Source organism: Rhipicephalus microplus, chromosome X (assembly GCF_043290135.1).
Source record: "Rhipicephalus microplus isolate Deutch F79 chromosome X, USDA_Rmic, whole genome shotgun sequence".
NCBI classification, from domain to species: Eukaryota; Metazoa; Arthropoda; class Arachnida; order Ixodida; family Ixodidae; genus Rhipicephalus; species Rhipicephalus microplus.
The window spans coordinates 213364367-213370688 of NC_134710.1; the positions used below are offsets into that span (position 1 = coordinate 213364367).

General features: G+C 43.6%; 1 long non-coding RNA gene across 1 annotated transcript; it reads left to right on the forward strand.

The window, feature by feature from the left end:
- Positions 1-2041: 2041 nt before the first annotated feature.
- LOC142775958 (uncharacterized) lies at positions 2042-5304 on the forward strand. The gene is made up of 2 exons (XR_012887181.1): positions 2042-2368; positions 3338-5304. It is a non-coding gene; the product is annotated as an uncharacterized LOC142775958 (long non-coding RNA).
- Positions 5305-6322: the final 1018 nt, after the last annotated feature.

The window sequence follows — 6322 nt, forward strand, 5'->3', positions numbered from 1 at the left end:
CGAAATTTAGGGTATTCGTCACTGCAGCATTGGGAATGGCATTACCAGTGTCGTCTTCGAGATATAAGGAGGATTTATGCTGTTTTGGATTGATAATCTTCCAAAATTGTTTGGGGTTATAAGCAAGAATTGAGGCAGTGTGAAATTAAAAATAAAGAGCGCCTAGTCTGGGCTAGAATAGCGTCGTATACCTTAGTTGTAGTGCGATATTTTGTAGTGCGAGTATGAGATAAGTATGTTCGATGAATGAGTGCCACGGGTGATGGAAGTAATAACTTGAGATAAGCTGAATGTTGGGAACGTGTTTAGAGAATCACTTTCATTGTTTTGTTTCACTGTCGTCCATGACAGATTGGACCAAGTAATTGCAGCGTAGTTAAAATCGCCAAAGAGCAAGATGCTAGCATGACTGTAGACAGACTTTACGTGATGAAGGGCGTCATGAAAACGTTCGACAAATGACACCTCCGAATCGGGCGGCCGATAGCACTCACCTATTACGATAAGAGGATAGATGGCCTTGCAGATGACAAAGATAATTTCGATGGTTAATTGATTAATTGATCGATATGTGGGGGTTTAACGTCCCAAAGCCGCCATATGATTATGAGAGACGCCGTAGTGGAGGGCTCCGGAAATTTAGACCAGCTGGGGTTCTTTGACGTGCACCAAAATCTGAGCACACGGGCCTACATTTCCGCCTCCATCAGAAATTCAGCCGCCGCAGCCGGGATTTGATCCCGCAACCTGCGGGTTAGCAGCCGAGTACCTTAGCCACTATAGACCACCGCGGCGGGGCGATTTCGAGGGTTGAGGAAACTGATCTAGGAATGCAGTTAGGTCACTGTGAGTGGCGATGAGTACGCGTCCTCCTCGTTTATTTTCACAGTCTCGTCTAAATATGTCGAAGTGAGGGCGAGAAGGCAGAATTTCGGAATCATCGATGAAGGGGTGAAGCCATGTTTCATGTAATAGCAAGAGATGTGAATTTGGTGATTCTAGCACGCTGCACCATTTTCCATGCTTGGGTAATACACTCGTAATGTTAGTATAATGAAAAGATACATCCTTGTCTACACAGGAACTGGCTGGCTCTTTCAATTGCCAGGATGTTTTACGGACAACCTCGTTTCTGGCATGGTGTAAAACATACGTGTCTTTACCTGCACTCTAAGCCAAAAATGGCCAAAATGGGAGCAACGGCTGTTTTTACTCTTTCAGACCGACTGTTACTCTTCGAAAAGACCAAGCGGAACAAGATGGCCGACTTGTTCGAGAATGGGGGAGCAACTGTATTCATCTTAAGGTTGTAAGGGAGCAACGGAAGGAGGAGCCGCTGTAAATGCTCTCGTCACGCAACGGTTACTCCCCGGCAGGACACCGCACACAAATATGCATGCCGCCCACATTGATATTCATGGGCCAGATTATTGTTTGTTCTGTGTGCCAAACTTCACCAAACCAAAACAGTGATTTATTTTAGCATCCGTAGATAATAAGATAGCAGCGCTGGCTGAACACAGAAGGCCTGAGATTACAGTACGGCAAATACTTAACACACGCAGCAGCAGAATGGAGAGTTGGCACGTCAAAGCGGACCGAACGCCGAAACACGTGCAAAACAACGATAAAAAAAGCCTAGACACGCCGTTCGTCCGCGAAGTAAGGGCGTCAAAGTCGATCAAGCACCGAAACACGGGCATAAGGAGCCCCCCCCCCCCCCCCCCCCGCCGAGATATATCGGAGAAGAAAAAAAAAAGCGGACTCAGACGCGCTTCTCATCAGCCATACACTTAGTAGCACGCTTCACCGTGTAGTTTGAGGGCAGAATGACAAATCTGCGCCATCTGCGCCCGCACGACAAGTGTAGCGCTAGTGTAGCAAACGATGTAAGATACAAAGTAATTTTTATTCAATGTTTATGTTGACTAGCACTAAATAAAAATTACACTCAACTTTTTATATTTATTTATGAGTTTTAGTGTACCTCAGTTTTGTTTTATAATTGTATTAGGAGAACACACTGAAATTATTGCGCTGACGCCTGTGCTGCCACTGCTCGACGTTTTTTTTTTTTTTCGGCGCAACTAGGTTCGCGTTCGCACTACTTACTCATTTTCATATGGTCTGTGGTTGGCGAGCACATGGACGTGCGAGCTTGTGAGCTATGTTTTGATCGTGTGTGTGTGTCGCAGATTTGCGTTTCTACTTATTCGTGATGAAGGTTAGTGTATATTTATCTTTATGGAGCGCGAAGTAGTTGTGGATTTTGCTGCTGGGTGGAACAAACACATCGTAAACACGTCTTCAGCTATCTGCAAGCCTGTTCGCTCGTCGGACAAAGGACTGTGCATGCATCAGCGTGCAGGTGAGTGGCATTTCCAGCAACATTTAATGCTCTTACAATACATTGTTGAGTGGTTGCGCTATTGAAAGAGAAATGATTTGCTCTTATTCACCGTATCCATTGCTAGCCGTATCGGACTAAATTACCTCTATTACCGCCTGCATACCCTCTTGCTTCCCCTGTCACCACTGCAGTGCCAGTGTACTTTTGCAGTTAAAAGTTCATTTCCGCAACACTACCTCGCTTAAAAAAACATTATGGCGGGGTTGTAGCTGCATTCATACTGGCACTTTTCTACCATTGGCTTTATGTAATGTTAACGGCTGAGTGTTGGGGCCTTGGGCCGCATTTTTTAGAGATGTAAAGTGTATGTAAATCAGTAAGTGAACAAATCATTGTCGCATCACTTCACTGGCATAGCCAGGTGGTTGCGCACAGAATTTTTTTAGGCCGGGCGTAGGGAGCCCAAATTGACGACCATATTCGCTTGCCCGGCCTATTCAGATAAGCGGACCCCGGCCCCCCTCCCCGCACGCCAAAAAAAAAAAATCTGCCCACATCACCGCGTCACTTGCTTCACCTCTGCGCTGAACGTACTATTTTATAAGCGCACCATCAAGCGAGCAGTTTACATATTGACAGAACAATTGGAGGAGGAATGACCCAAATCTTTCAGATTTCTTTAGTGATGCAAAACCTTAGCAAAACTGAATATTGTAAAAGACAATCATAAATGCTGTATGTTCTCGTTAGCGCTGTCATTATTCTGCATCATGAAATCTTTATGCGCTGTGAAAACTTGGCATGCCGTTGAAGTCACATATCGACGTTAATACCAATTGACGAAAATTTCGACAACCTCAATAACGCCGTTTGGGATTTGCCGCATGCACATAATTAGGCTGATTCCCACTTGACTGTTCTTAACCTGACTTCACTGCTACCAAATGAAACAATATTTGATGCATGTCTTTTACTTTTTTTTTTCAGGGATATGACACAAATTTGGTTATACTGCAGATAAAGATGCTCCCAACGATGCTAAAGTACAGAAAGCAAGTGAATTTTGGTAAGTGCAGACTTTTTGTACTACGTATATGAAAGCATCGCTTTTTAGGGGCAAACTGTGCATGTGTTGGCCAGAGAATAGTTCATTATGCCACATGGTTACACTGGCACTGACAATTCGACATGGCTCCGCTGGCCCATGTGTGTGCTCACACTGTTACCGTTAAGATAAAATGTTTATGTTTTCATTGCAGGGATTGCTGTTTGTACTAAAAAGCCAACTGCCAAGATTTGTTTACGCTGGTACTCCTAAAAGTATGCTTTCCCTATTTACATGGATTTTGGCTTGCACAAAGCATAACACTTGGGCCTAGATTCACAAAGCTGTTCATGCGCAGGCCTTCATAACAGCGTTTCTTGACTTGCCTTTACCCTGTTTTCTGCAGATGTTTCGTGGGTTTAAAAGTGCCACAGCATGTTGACCTCCCCCACTCTGAAATATTCGCGTTCAAAGTTCCGCAAGAGTGGGCTTAACTTTCTTGTGCACCTCTTTGCTAGTCCAAGATACTGAAGTGTTATGCTCTTACTAGAGGTGGCTGCAGTGTTTCTAATGTTTGTATTTCCATCACATTGACCAAGTATGCGATCTTGGCTTGACTGGTAGCACATCCTCAACAAATGTCTTTGTGGCACATGTAGAAGGCAGTACAAAATAAATAGGCAGACATTCACACCGGGAGCTAACTTCTAATAATGCTTTTTTTTTGGAAACCATGGTGTGCTTATTCAAATTTGTCTAACAAGCAGTAACCTGTTTGGCTGTGAACCAACAAGATGTTGAACTAATAAAAGCTTCACATCTTCTTGCTCTCAAATATATATGTATTGGCAAGCTATCTGTGACACTGTCAAACAAAGAATCAGAATATCTGTGCATGCCTTATGATATATTGCTTCGTTTACATATCTCGTGGCTGTGACTCGTCAACCGAGTGAACAAACGCACCCTAGTTTTCTAAATTTAAAGCATTTTTTGAAGGTAGCACGGTCTACATTTATTTGTCTGTAGTTTTGTCCAGCCGTTTGCGTCAGGTACAAAGAAATATACTGAAGATTATCATGTAGCCTCTGCAAATGGTTGCTTTCAAGCAGGCTTTGCATGCTTGGCTTGTGCCTACAGGTATTGCACAATTCAAGACGCAGCAGCGTATGATAGAACAGTAGAATCAAGAGCAACTATGTGCACGAGCTAAATAAGTATTTTAACATGAGCTGACAGTACGTGTTATTTGCCACACACATGACCTCATTTAGAATGCCCGTTGGTGAATGGGCTCATAGAAATGTCACTCAGCTGTGTATAGGAAACAAGTTAACTGAACCTAAGGGTATCTTTAACTGCTACAAATATGCCTTGTTGAGGTGCTGCACATTTTCTTCCAGAATATTGCTGTCTGAGACATCATGTGAAGAGCGTCTACCACATCAGCATTTATGTGGCTTGCCAAGTAACGTTTGGCCGAACCTTCCTTTTTTTCACATTTCGTTTTGCAGTAGACATCCTAGAATGTAAGCGCTGCTGCAGTGTGTGTGACTCATTGTTATGAATTGATTCTGGCATGTTTAACCTCACACTTCTATTTTTTTCTTGCAGCAATGAGATGCTTCACATATGCCTGCGGTGACGTTCTGCTGCGCTAGCCTGATGGAAACACCAGCTGCGAAACTTGAGTTCTTCAGAATTGGAGAAGTTGCCCTTCTCTCACCAATGATGACACAGACTGCCCTATGCTAGAAATTCAAGATTGTTTTTCCACGGATGACGCAGAAAAGCTTTGATGTATTATGGTGTTTGTTTAGTGCTGGCTGTGGTGTGGCGAAGTCTACTTTTACGTGTGGTCACACGTCGCCTCATCAAAAGAACAATAAAGCATTTATTTTCCTTTCAATATTGTCCACTTTTTGTGTTAGAAGCACCCAAGCAGTGCTCTTCCAAGGAGCTCTCGCCATGTGTTAAGCGTGTGACAAGCATACTCGAGATAAATACTCATTTCCCCAAGGAGTAACTGGAAGCATGTGCAGTTGGTTTTCAGAGAGTAACTGCGAACACGTGGGAGGAACGGTAAAGAGTAACTGTTGCTCTTAGAAGAGCAACTGGTGGGAGTAACTGTTGGTCTGCAGGGAAGAACTGGAGGGAGTAACTGTTCATCCCCCGAAGGAGGAACTGAAAGGAGAGCAACGGTTCCTCCCTCTGCAGTTACTCCTTTTAGGAGAGTAATGGGAGTGGCAATGCAATTGCTCCCTGAAAGGAGCAACCCCTATACCCCTGTTGCTCCGTTTTGGCTTAGAGTGTGCAGTAAGGCTATCATGTCGCAGCTTTGATTCAAAAGGCTGCAACTTTTTAAATTCATTCAGGTGTCCACGGGCGAGACGCGCGTTGGCAGAGAAATCCTCTCTAACAATAGTCCCAGGAGCTTTGCATTTTCTCCTAGCTTGAAGAATTTGTTCTTTGTATTCAAAATTAGGCCGTTTTAGCAAGGATGGGTCTGTTTTTGTTTACAGTAAAGGATCCAAGTCTGTGTGCGCGCTCGATTTCTTTGGGGAGGATTGCTTCTTTGAAATGGATTGAACAAACATCCATTACTTTTTCTAAGAATCCTTCCAGCTTTCCCCTTTTACATCTTCTTATCCAAAAAATATTAAATTACAACGACGCGCGCGATATTCCGCATCATCTAAACGGGTCATCAGAGATGCTATTTTGTCTGAGTTGCTTTCTGCGAAAGCTTGCGCTTCGTACACCTGAGTTTTGATTGTACCAATCGAGCTACAGTCCTCCTCTATTTTTGCGAGTCTTCATTTCAGAATTTCATTTAATGTGCTGTCATTTGTCGCCGGTTTCGTTCGAATCCATTTTACTTCGGAAAAAAAGCTGTGTTTCACCATCTTTCAGTTCCTTTAAGACAG